The sequence below is a fragment of the Leopardus geoffroyi genome, chromosome C2 (genome assembly GCF_018350155.1).
Source record: "Leopardus geoffroyi isolate Oge1 chromosome C2, O.geoffroyi_Oge1_pat1.0, whole genome shotgun sequence".
Taxonomy (NCBI): domain Eukaryota; kingdom Metazoa; phylum Chordata; class Mammalia; order Carnivora; family Felidae; genus Leopardus; species Leopardus geoffroyi.
The window spans coordinates 108,246,605-108,260,264 of NC_059333.1; the positions used below are offsets into that span (position 1 = coordinate 108,246,605).

At 33.8% G+C, this 13,660-nt stretch overlaps 1 protein-coding gene across 8 annotated transcripts in view; it reads right to left on the reverse strand.

Moving 5' to 3' along the window:
* Positions 1-13,660, reverse strand: part of LEKR1 (leucine, glutamate and lysine rich 1) — a 225,113-nt gene that overhangs the window by 192,533 nt on the left and 18,920 nt on the right. The gene's annotated exons all lie outside the window — the stretch shown is intronic.

Consider the following 13,660-nt stretch of genomic DNA (forward strand, 5'->3'; position numbering starts at 1 on the left):
CCTGCTTAAAAAAAAAAAAGATGAAATAGGATCCAGAGCCTCACAGTATAACCTCAAAAATAACCAGGACTCGATGGAAAATCACTTATCATGCCAGAAGCAGGAAAATCATAACATTAACAAGAAAAGATAAACAATAGACCCAACACTGAGATAAATCAATTGTTGGAATTATCTGACAAGGATTATAAAGTAGCCAGAATAAAAATTATTTTAAAAGCAATTTAAAATTCTATTGAAATAAAAAATAAAGAATCTCAACAAATAAATAGAAGTTACAAAAAAATAACCAAATAGAAATTACAGAAATGAAAAAATATAATAACTGAAAGAAAAAACTCACTAGATGGGCAGAAGACAGAATCAATAAACTTTAGGATAGATCAACAGTATTCACCCAATATGAACAGAGAGAAAATGGGGGGAAAATAACTAACAAAGTCTCAGAGACATGTAAGACAATAGCAAAAGAGCTAACATTCATGATTAGAATCTAAGGAGAAGAAAGTCAGAAAGTAGGGCTAAATAATATTCAAAGAAATAATGGCTGAAAACTTTCTAAATATGGCAAGACATATAAACCTATAGATTCAACAAGATGTAGGGAAGATCTTATTCTACCCAAATAGAATAAACTCAAAGAAGTCCATGTAAGACATATCATAATTAGACCACAGACTATAAGTCATGTGTCTACACTGCAATAACTAGAGCATCCACTAAGAAACCCATGCAGAGCAATATACATATATCACTATAAACATATCAGGATATAATCCTTAAAATGTTCAAGAAACCAACAGAAAGGTAAGAAAAGAGAAACAAAGAAAAGAGAACCAGAGGAAACAAACTGAACACAAATAATAAAATGGCATACCAATAATTACCTTAAGTGTAAATAGTCTAAATACATGAATTAAAAGAGGTTGGCAGAGTGGATTAAAAAAAAAACTACAGGGGCGCCTGGGTGGCGCAGTCGGTTAAGCGTCCGACTTCAGCCAGGTCACGATCTCGCGGTCCGTGAGTTCGAGCCCCGCGTCGGGCTCTGGGCTGATGGCTCAGAGCCTGGAGCCTGTTTCCGATTCTGTGTCTCCCTCTCTCTCTGCCCCTCCCCTGTTCATGCTCTGTCTCTCTCTGTCCCAAAAATAAATAAACGTTGAAAAAAAAAAAAAAACTACATGGTTCAACAATATGCTGTCTACAAAACTCACTTAAAATATAATAACATAGGTATTTTAAGAGCAAAAGAATAGAAACAATATACCACGTAAATCATTTAAAAAAAACAGTAGTGTCTATATTACCAGATAAAGTAGACTTCCCAGCAAATAAAATTACTATAGAGAAATAAGGACATCACATAATGATAAATGGATCAATCCACCAGGAAGACATAACAGTCCTAAAGGTGTACATGTCAAACAACAGAACCACAAAATATGTGAAGCCAAAATTATAGAACTCAAAGAATAACAGACAAATCTACAACTAGAGTTGGGGACTTTCAGAATTACACTTCCAGTAACAGACAGAATTAGACAGAAAATCAGCAAGGAAATGAAAGAACTCAACAAAACTACTAACCATCAGATTTTAATTGCCATAAATAAAAAACTCGACCCAATAATAGAAGTATACACATTTCTTTTTCAAGCACCCACATAACAGTCATCAAGGCAGAGCTTATACTAGGCCATAAAATCAATTTCAACAAATTTTTAGAAGTTGAAATTATACAAAATATATTCTCTGAGCGCAATGGAATCAAGCTAGAAATCAATAACAAAGATGACAAGAAAATCTACAAACACTTGGAAACCAAACAGCAAACTTCTAAACAATGCATATGTCACATAATGCATGCATTATGTCAGGGGCGCCTGGGTGGCTCAGTTGGTTGAGCGTCCAACTTCAGCTCAGGTCATGATCTCACATTCCGTGAGTTTGAGCCATGTGTTGGGCTCTGTGCTGACAGCTCAGAGCCTGGAGCCCGCTTCAGATTCTGTGTCTCCCCCTCTCTCTGCCCCTCCCCTGCTCATGTTCTGTCTCTGTCTGTCTCAAAAATAAATAAAAACATTAAAAAAATTTTTTAAATAAAAAAAATAATAAACAATGCATATGTCAAAGAAGAAGTCTCAAAAGAAATTTTTAAAATTATACATACACACAAGCCCACACATAGAACACTGAAATGAAGATGAAAGTACAGCATATCAAAATATGTGAAACGCAACTAAAGTAGCAAAGAGAGTTAAATTTATGAGTAAATCATTAAGTGCCTCCATTAGAAAAGAGATAAGTGCTTCCACCAAAAAAGGGAGTTTTCAAATAAATAATCTAAGACTTGCTACTTTGTATACCTGAAACTAACATTATACTGTATGTTAACTAACTGGAATGTAAATAAAAATTTTTTTAAAAATCTAAGCTCCTACCTCAAGAAATTAGAAAAAGAAAGGTAAAATAAACCCAAAGCAAGCAAAAGAAAAAAATACCAAAGATAAAAGAAGAAATCAATTAAATTGAAAACAGGAAAATAATAGAGAAAATCAATGAAACGAAAACCTGACTCTTTAAAAACATCAACAAAATTTATAAATCTACAGGAAGAATTAAAAGAATAAAAAGAGACAAAGATCAACAACATCAGGAATGAAAGAGGGCATATCACTGCAGATCCTGTAGTCATCAAAAGGATAGTAAGGTATGACTATAAATAACACTCTAAAAAATTTGACAACTTGGGATAGAATTGCTTGAAAACCATGAACTACCAAAACTCAACCAAGATGAAATAAATAACCTGAGTAGTCTCATAACCATTAAAGACATGGATCTGTGATTTAAAAGCTATCAGCAAGGGGCAATCCAGTGGCTCAGTCAGTTAAGCGTCTGACTTCAGCTCAGGCCATGATCTCATGGTTCATGGGTTCAAGCTCCATGTCAGGCTCTGTGCTGACAGCTCAGAGTCTGGAGCCTGTTTCAGAGTCTTTGTCTCCCTCTCTCTCTGCCCTTCCTCCTGACAAAAAATGAATAAACATTTTAAAAAATGCAACCAATGACAAAAAAGTCTCTAGGTTCAGATGGTTTCACTGGAGAATTCTACCAGACATTTAAAGATGAATTAATCAATCTCTTTCAGAAGATTCCATCAACATAATACTAACACCAGACAAAAACATCATAAAAAAATGAAACTGCACACCATTATCTCTCAATAATTTAGACACAAAAACCCTCAACAAAATATTAGCAAATCAGATCCAGTATATGTATACAATACACCATGACCAAGTGGGATTTATTCTAGGTATACAAGTCTGGTGCAATATTTTTAAATTAATCGATATATTTCACCATATCCACAGGATTAAGGGGAGCAATTATATGATTATATCAAAGGACAAAGAAAAACCATTTAACAAAATCCATCATTTATTCATGATAAAAACTCAGCCAACTATGAAGAGAAGTGGACTTCTTCAACTTGATAGAACATCTACAAAAAACCTATAGCTGACATCACACTAATGCAGTGAAAGAGTGAATGTTTTCCCCCTAAGACTGGGAACAAGGCAAGGATGTACACTCTCACTGTATTTAATCAACATATTACTGGAAGTTCTAGTCACTGTAGCAAAGCAAAAAAAAAAAAAAAAAGATATAAATAGCAAAGAAAAAGAAAACTATCCATATCTGCAGACACCATTGTCTTCATTTCTATATGCTAACAATGCATTTGTATATACTAAAAACAAGCATGCAGAAACCAAAATTAAAAACACAATACCATTTACAAACACTCCAAAGAAAATAAAATACTTGAGTATAAATTAACAAAACATGTACAAGCTCTGTATGCTGATAATTACAAAATGCTGATGAAAGAAATCAAGTAAGATCTAAATAAATGGAAAGGTATATTGTGTTCATGGATTCGAAGACTCAACATAGTAAAGATGTCAATTTTCCCCAAACTGATACACAGGTTAATGTAATTGCTATCAAAATCCGAGCAAGATGTTTTGTAGACACAAACCAATTCTTAATTTTATATGGCAAGGTAAAGAAACTAAACTAAAACAATCTTTAAAAAGAAGAATAAAATAGGAGGAATCACTCTACCTTTAACATAAAGGTCTACCAATTTACTACAGTAATCGAAACTGTGTGGGACTGGTGGAAAAACAGACACATAGATAAATGGAACAGAATACAGAACCCCCAAATAAACCAATACAAATGTGCTCAACTGATTTTTGACAAATGTGCAGAAGCAATTCTATGAAGGGGAGGTAGTCTTTTAAATAAATGGTGCTGGAGCAGTTGAACATTTATAGGCAAGAAATGAACTTTGACCTAAGTCCTACGCCTTATTTAAAAAATTAAGACAAACTGAAATATGTCTTAAGTACAAAACATAAAAACTTCTAGAAAAATGACAGTGGAAAATCTTCAGGATCTATGGCTAGGCAAAGAGTTCTTAGACTTAGCAAAAGTATGATCTATAGAAAGATAAACCAATAAATTAAATCTCATCAAATGTAAAAAAAAAAGTTTTGGTCTGCAAGAGACCTTGTGAAGAGGACTGGGAGATAATATTTACAAATCAAAAAAGGCTTAGTGTTGATAGTATATAAAAAAAATTCTAAAAACTCAACAGTAAAAAAGTCAATATTTCAATTAGAAAATGGGCAAAAGATATGAGTAGACATTTCACAGCAGAGAATATACAGAAAACAAATGAGCACACTGTTAAGGGCTGAATATGTGCCTTCAAACTCCAAATGTTGAAGCCCTAACCCCCAATGTGACTGTATTTGAAGACAGGGCCTTTCAGGAGGTAATCAAGGTTAAAACACATTATGAGGGTGAGGCCGTCATCCCACAGCACTGGTATCCACAAAAGAAAATGAGGAGACTCGGAGATCTCTCTCTCTTCAAACATACAAACATGTCAGAAATCAAGCACCTTGAACTTGGACGTCTAGCCTCCAAAACTGTGAGAAAATAAATTTCTGTTGTCTAAGCCATTCAGTCTGTAGTATTTTGTTATGGCAGCCCCAGTAAACTAATACACACATGAAAAGAGGTTTAACATCATGAGTCATTAGGATGCAAAGTAAAATCATGATGAGGTACCACTACACACCTATCAGAACAGCTAAATTAAAAAAATAGTCGACAACATCAAATGCTGGTGAGGATGTGGAAAAACTGGATGACTCATATATTCCTGGTGAAAATGCAAAAGGCTATAACCACATTGCAACACTATTTGGAAGTTTCTTATAAAATCAAACATGCAGTTACCCTGAAATCCAGCAACTGTACTCCGAACATTTGTAGAAGTGAAACAAAACTCATGTTCAAACACAACCTGTATATAAACATTCATAGCAGCTTCCTTTGCAATAGGGAAAGCTGAAAACAACCAACATGCCCTTCTGTGAATGATTAATGTAAATGATTAAACAAAATATGGTACATCAATACAATGAATACAATGTAATACTATTCAGTAATAAAAAAGAATGAACTATTAATACACACTACTTGAATGCATCTCCAAAGAATTATGCTGGATGAGAAGCCTATCCCAAAAAGACTAATATTCTATGATTCCATCTATATGACATTCTTGAAAGGACAAAATTATAGAAATGGTGGTTGCCAGGGGTCATGATTGGAGGAGGGAGAGGGTAACTGTGGCTATAAAGAGCAACATGAGGAATCCTGTGGTAATGAAACTGTTCTGCATCTTGACTATATCAATGTCAATATCCTCACTATGATATTATACCACAGTTTTACAAGCTGTTACCAACAGGGGAAACTGGGTAAATAGTACACAGGATCTCCATTATTTCTTACACTGCATGTGTCTATAATTACCTCAAAATTAAAGTTTAATGTAAAAATTCCATTCAATTCTAAATGCAAATATTTCTGACCAATAATCTGCCATTATGGTTCTTGAATTCTCTGAAGTAAACATCCAGCTGTGATCAGTGTACTACTCTGTTATGACTTTTATAAAAGGTAAAATTCTCTATATGTCATTCTGACCAGCTGGTGAGCATCATAAGCTTAAACTAAGAGTTTCAATAAGCTTATATCAATAGAACACTCTAGTAGCTATAATAATGATATATTTATCTATACAGTATCAATCTACCTGCAAACATAGAATTTCCTTGTGGCTACTCAAATGAAGTCCTTTCCAGAGGAACTCTGGAGTAGACCTCCCAAGGAGCCCAAAAAGATACTTCTGCCACAATGTCAAGTTGGCAGCTCAATACTAGTCTATGACAGACACCAAAGGAATTGATATAGAAGTAGTAACACTAACCTATTATAACGAGAAAGTCAAGGTTAGAAAATGTTATTTGAGGGTGCCTGGGTGGTTTAGTCGGTTAAGCATCCGACTTTGGCTCAGGTCATGATCTCACAGTCTGTGGATTTGAGCCCTGTGTTGGGCTCTATGCTGACAGCTCAGAGCCAGGAGCCTACCTCCCTCTCTCTCTGCCCCTCCCCTGCTCGTGCTCTGTCTGTCTGCCTGTCTCTCTCAAAAAATAAACATTAAAAAATTTTTAATAAGAAAATAAAGAAAATGTTATTTGAAATCCATTCTTTCTTTAAGTTTTAGGCACTCATATTGTTCTGCTTATTTCCTTTGTCCACCATGTTCTATTCTTTCTCTTGGGCTATCTATACTTTGATTCAGGTTTCATGAGGCTTAGTGAGTACAGTTATAAACACTTATAGCACATGAAAAAAATAAAAATGTTTAAAGTATTAAGTCATTCTTTTAAATGTCAGCATAAGACTTCTGGTTTCCAATCAGATGTGTAAGGAGCTTTAGAAGTCACTATGCTATCCTAACAATAGGTAAAAAAGATGAACAAAGTGAAAAATGAACAACTCTTGCTAGATCTGTTAGAGAAGTAAGGTCACAGGGCAAACCACTGCCCCCTAAATTAGAGACAGATAAGGTGGATACAGAGAATCAGAACTTCTCGGAGCAGAAACCCACAAGAGAAACCTTCATGGGAACCAATGCATGGAAAGAAAAACCTGAATTGTAATTGGCAAATGACTGGAAGCTCACTGTGGACATCAATCTGAGAGATAAAAACTATAGAGGGAGAGGGAAACCACACTTTTGTGAGTTTTATATCCAGGAGCCTTACCAGGTCTTCACAGTAAAGATTAGAGAAAAATCCACTTGTGCTTCTGACAAGGAGAGGGGAAACATATTTCAAATATGATGAAATGTACCAGAGCTTTCTATTCTGTTTAAGAGGCCTGCTCTCAGGAAAAACTATCTTATCAGAGTTTAAACTACTGGGGTTTTATCAGGGCCCAACTGACCTGGCAAAGGGAAATACCCAACTTCAGCCCACCCCAGCCATCCTGTCCTACCTAGGCTGGGAGTGGGGAGGGGTAAGAGGCTGGCAACTGAGAAACATCTGTGAAGTTCACAGTCTAGAGGCACAGGCTCACTGCAAGACTGGGACCCAATCCCAGGACTACTGAATACCTCTCCTACACTCCCACCCACCACATTACACTGCATTACTAAAGACCCATTAACTGCAATTCCTTTCACCTGGAACATCATGTTCTCCTTCCAAAAAATTGGAAGGCACACTAAAAGGCAAAAAACAAAAACAAAAACAAAAACAAAAACAAAAACAAAAACCCAGTTTGAAATGACTAAGCAAACATCAGAACCAGAGGCAGATATGGCAGGAATGTCAGAATTATCAGACTAGGAATTTGCGATTAGTATAAAAAGAGCTTTAATGGAAAAAGTAGACAATATTCAAAAATACATGGGTAAGTAAGCAGAGATATGAAACTTCTAATAAAGAATCAAAAATAAATGCTAGAGATCAAAAACACTATAACAAGATGAAGAATGCCTTTAATGGGTTTATTAGTAGACAAGACATCATTGAGGAAAGAATTCTCTGAACTTGAGGATATGACAATAGAATTGAAAAGCTGCTAAAACTGAAAAGCAAAGGGAAAAAATGAAAAAAAAGAGAGAGAGAGGGAGAGACTCTAAGAACTTTGGGACAACTATAAAGGGTGCAACATATGTATAACAGGAATACCAAAAGAAGAAAGAAAAGAAACAGTATTTGAAACAACGACTGAGAATTTCCTCTAAATTAATGTCAGACACCAAACCACAAATCCAGAAACCTCAGAGAATACCAAGCAAGATGAATACCACCCTGCCCTGCAAAAAACCCCACAGTTAGGTATACCATCTTTAAACTACAGAAAATCATGACTAAAGAAACAAATCATGCAAATCCTGATGGTGAATATTTACGTACACTTACTTAAAGTGAAAAGAATGACAGCAATGGTACAAGAAATAGGAGGGAAGAATCAGGAATATTTTGTTATTATAAGGTACTTACACTACCCAGGAAGCAGCACAGTGTTATTTGAAAGTAGACTTGGATTAGCTATAAATATATAATGCAAATTATACAGCAACAACAACAAAAAAAGTAAAAAACAAGTAGAACTGATATTCTAAGAAAGAGAAAATGTAATTATTTAAAACACTCAAATACACAAAAGGCAGAAAAAGTGTGAAAGACAAACATAAGAATAAAAATAAGAACAAGGGCAACAAATAGAAAACAGTAATAAAAATGGTGATAGTGATCCAACTACATCAATCTTTACAGTAAAACTTTGATTTGTGAGCATAATTTGTTCTGAAAACATACTTGTAATCCAAAGCACCCATATATCAAAGGGAATTTCAAGAACTATTGGCTCAGTTGTGATCATGTGACATTAGGAATCACATACTACTCATATTTCAAGACATCGTTCATTTATCAAGTTCAAATTTATTAGAAATGCTTGCTTGTCTTGTGGAACAGTCACAGAACAAGTGACTCACAATCCAAGGTTTTACTGTACTTTGAATGTTAATGATTGAAATCATTAACAGAGTGTATCAAAAAATGAGACCCAAGTATCATTTGTTGTCTGCAAGAAACCCATTTTAAATATAAAGACACATGTAGATTAAAAATAAAGCAGTGGAGAAAGATATATCATGCTAACACTAATCGAAAGAAGTGAGAATGTCTGTATTCATTTCAGAGAAGACTTTAGAGCAACGACAGTTACCAGAATTGAAAAGGGGTATTATGTAATGATAAAGGAGTCAATACTCCAAGAAGACATAATAATCCTTAACAACAGAGCCTAACAACAGAGCATCAAAATATGTGAGGCAAAAGCTTATACAATTACAAGGAGAAATAAATAAATCCACTAGCATGGTTGAAGACTTTGATACAAAAATGGACAGATACAGCAGGTGGAAAATCAGTAAGGTCATAGTTGAACTCAACAGTATCATTAATCAATTGATATAATTGACATCTATGGACTACTTCATCCAAGAATAGCAGAACATACATTTTTCTCAAGCTCACATGAAACATTCACCAAGTTAGGCCACATTCAGGGCCATAAAACACACCCTAACAATTTTTAAAAATTAAAATCATACAATGTCTGATTCCATGAGGAAATTAAACTACAAATGAAACAGAAGAGCTGAGAAATCCCCAAATACTGGGAAATAAAAAAAGACACTTCTGAATAACATATGGGTCAAAGAAGAAGTCACAAGAGAAGTTTAAAAATACTTTGAACTAAATGAAAATGAAAATACAACTTACTGAAATGTATAGTATGCAAATCTATATGATCACCTATGTAGAAAATACATAACAAAATACATAACATACAAAAGTCAATAAATTTCCTATACACTATAACTACATGGAATTTGAAATTAAAAACAGATTACCATTTACATTAGCAACCCCCCCCAAAATTAAATACATAGGTATAACCGTGAAAAACTCTTAACAAAATATGTATAAGATCTATATAAGAAAATGAAATGTAGATGAAAGAAAACAAAGAACAATTAAATAAATTGAGAGTTACTCCGTGTGTGGATAGGAAGGCTCAATATTGTCAAGATATCAATTCTTCCCAACTTGATGTATAGATTTAATTCAGTATCAATCAAAATCCCACAAGTTATTTTGTGGGTATGAACACACAGATTCTGAAGTTTATATGGAGAGACAAAAGACCCAGAATAGCCGACTCAATATTGAAGGAGAAAAACAAATTTGGAGGACTGACACTATCTGGCTTCAAGACTTACTACAAAACTACAATAATCAAGATAATGTAGTACCAGTAAAAACAAAAACAAAAACAAAACAAAACAGACAAAGATACTAATGGAACAGAATACAGAGTCCAGAAATAGATCCACATGAGGGCGCCTGGGTGGCTCAGTCGGTTGAGCGTCCGGCTTCAGCTCAGGTCATGATCTCGTGGTTTCGGGAGTTTGAGCCCTTCATCAAGCTCTGTGCTAACAGTGCGGAGCCTGCTTGGGATTCTCACTCTGTTCCTCCCCCACTCACACTGTCTCTCAAAATAAATAAATAAACTTTAAGAAAAAAAAGAAATAGATCCACATAAATACTACAGTCAACTGCTCTTCAACAAAGGAGCAAAGGCAATACAATTGAGCAAAGACGATCTATTTAACATATCACGCTGGGAGCAACTATAAGACATCCAAGTGCAAAAAAAAAAAAAAAGTAAAGAAAAAAGAAAAAAAAAGAATATAAGTACAGAGTTTACAACCTTCACAAAAATTAACTCAAATGTATCATGGATATAAATATAAAATGCAAAAGTATAAAATTCCTAGAAAATAACAGGAGAAAAATTAGGTGTGTGCAAAAGACACATCCAATAAAGGACTATTATCCAAAATATACAAAGAATTCTTAAATCTCAACAATAAGAAAATAATCAATCTGATTTTAAAATAGGCAAAACATCTGAATAAACACTTCAGCAAAGATATACAGATACCAAGCATATGAAAAGATGTTCAACATCATATGTCATCAGGGAAATGAAAATTAAAACAACAAGATACCAATACACACTTATAAGAATGGCCAAAATCCAAAATACCAACAACACCAAATTCTGGTGAGTATGTGGTAACAGGAACTCTCACTCATTCATTGTTGTCAGGAATGCAAAATGATAGAGCCACTTTGGAAGACAACTTGGAGGTTTCTTACGAAATTATCCATACTCTTACTGTATGATCCAGCAATCACACTTGGACATTTATCTAAAGGAGTTGAAAATGTATCTGCATACAAAAACCTGCACATGAATACTTATGGCAGCTTTATTCATAAGTACCAAAACGTGGAAACAATCAAGGTGCTCTTCAGTAGATGAATGGATAAACTGTGGAACATCCAGGCAATGGAATATTATTCAATGCTAAAAAGAAGTAAGCTATCAAGCCATGAAAAGACATGCAAGAAACTCAAATGCATATTACTGAGTAAAAGAACTTGAAAAAGCTACATATTATATGATTCCAACTATACAACATTCTGGATAAAACAAAACTATGAAGACAACAAATGGATCAGTGGTTGCCAGTCTTTAAAAGGGACGAAAAGATGAATAGGCATAGCACATAGGATTTTTATCCTCAAGAATGAGATTAGTGTACCTATAAAAGAAACCTGGAAGAGCTCCCTTGCTTCTTCCACCATGTGAGGACATAGCAAAAACACCAAACCAGGAAAGAGTAGGAGGGAGGAACCCTTCCAAATATGCCAGCACCGTGGGACTTCCCAGCCTGCAAAACTGTCAGAAACAAATAAATAATGTTTATAACCACCCAGTCTATGGTACTTTGTTATAGCAGCCCAAATGGACTAAGACACCCACTGATAAGCAATAGATCAATAGCATAAAACAGAGAGTCCAGAAATAGACTAGCAGAGAAATTACTAGGTGGCATTTCAAATCAAAAGAGAAAGAATGAAAATTTAATGAATGATATTGAGACAAGCCATACATTTCAAAAAGAATAAATGTGAAATTATAAATCCACCAGACAAAATTAATTCCAAATAGATTAAAAAGTTAACTAAAACAGCAGTACTATAAAAGTTTTAGACATATGTTGTGTTTTCAACCTGCCTGAATCTAGGTTAGTGTTAGCCAGAGTGAGTTTCTGTTGTTTGCAATCAAAAGAACTTGACACAGAACCTGGACCAGAATTTGGCATGAAATATTAAAAAAATAAAAAATCAACACAGAAAAACACAATAAACAAAAAGATAGGCAAACATGAGGAAATATTAGCAACATAGATAAACCAAACATAATGTCCATATTTTATTAAAAACTCCTATAAATAAACAAAAATAAACAAATAACCCAATAGAAATTTTGACAACAGATATGAACAAGTACTTAGTAGAGGAAAAAACAGAAATGTCTAATAAACATGAAAAAATGTTCGACCTCATTAGCAACAAAGAAACACAAATTAAACAACAATGAAAACTCAAGAAAAAAGTAAATATTTGAAAAAAATTGAAAAACTCTAATATGAACATGTAGGAAAATGGTCTTATAAACTATTGGTCAAATTAACACTGTCTTCTCAAAGGACAATTTGGTATACATTTATCAGAATTTTATTTTTTTTTAGTGTTTATTTATTTATTTTGAAGGGGGACAGGGCAGAGAGAGGTAAAGAATCCCAAGCAGGCTCCACACTGTCAGCACAAAGCCCAACACTAGGCTCAATCTCATGAACCGGGAGACCATGATCCGAGACTAAATCAAGAGTCGGATACATAGCTGACTGACTGAGCTACCCAGGCACCCCATTTATCAGAATTTTAAGCTGGCATTTCCTTTCTTTCAGCAATTTCACTTCTAGGAATTTATCCCATGAAAAACACATGTACACAAGAATATAAATATAAATACTATCTGTAAAAAAAATACTACCTGTAATAAGAAGTATTGGAAATAATCTAAATGTTGAAAAGAAAAATAAATAAATTATGGCATATTCTTAAGAAGGAAAGTGTAACAGTTAAAAACAAGATTGATCTATACACACTAACACGGAACAATTTCCAATGTATGTAATTAAGTGGCTCATATATGATATATTAGATATTTTAAAGAAATATATCTATAATAAAAGAAAAGGCACAATAAAGGATCTAGAAAGATATACACCAAACCATTAAAAGCGGTTTTCTCTCCAGTAAGAAGAAAGTAATCAGAATAAAAAGGGAATTCTTTGCCTTTACTTCTGTTTACTTCTTTTTTTGTGTGTGTTCATATGACTTATATAATGCAATATTTTATTAAAGAAAGTAAAATGTGAATACCCCAAACAAAAGAATCTCTGCTCTGACAGGCAAAACCCTCCAAATCTAAAATTTTAAGCTGAATACTTCAAGCTTCTTATTTTTCTACTCAAACATTATGAAATAATTTATTATTCAAATTTGAAATTAAAGACACTGTAACAAAATTTTCTTAGTAAAGGTCTAAGAAATATCAGGTTCAACTGAGATTTAATGTAATTATAAAAGCTTATAACAAAATGTAATAGAAGCACTTAATCCTAGGAGATTTAACAAAGTTCCTACTTTTACAAAGACATGATATTCACTAAATTCATTCACTCAAAGTTTACTAACATCAACTGTCGATATTTTAAATGGAGAAATATTCA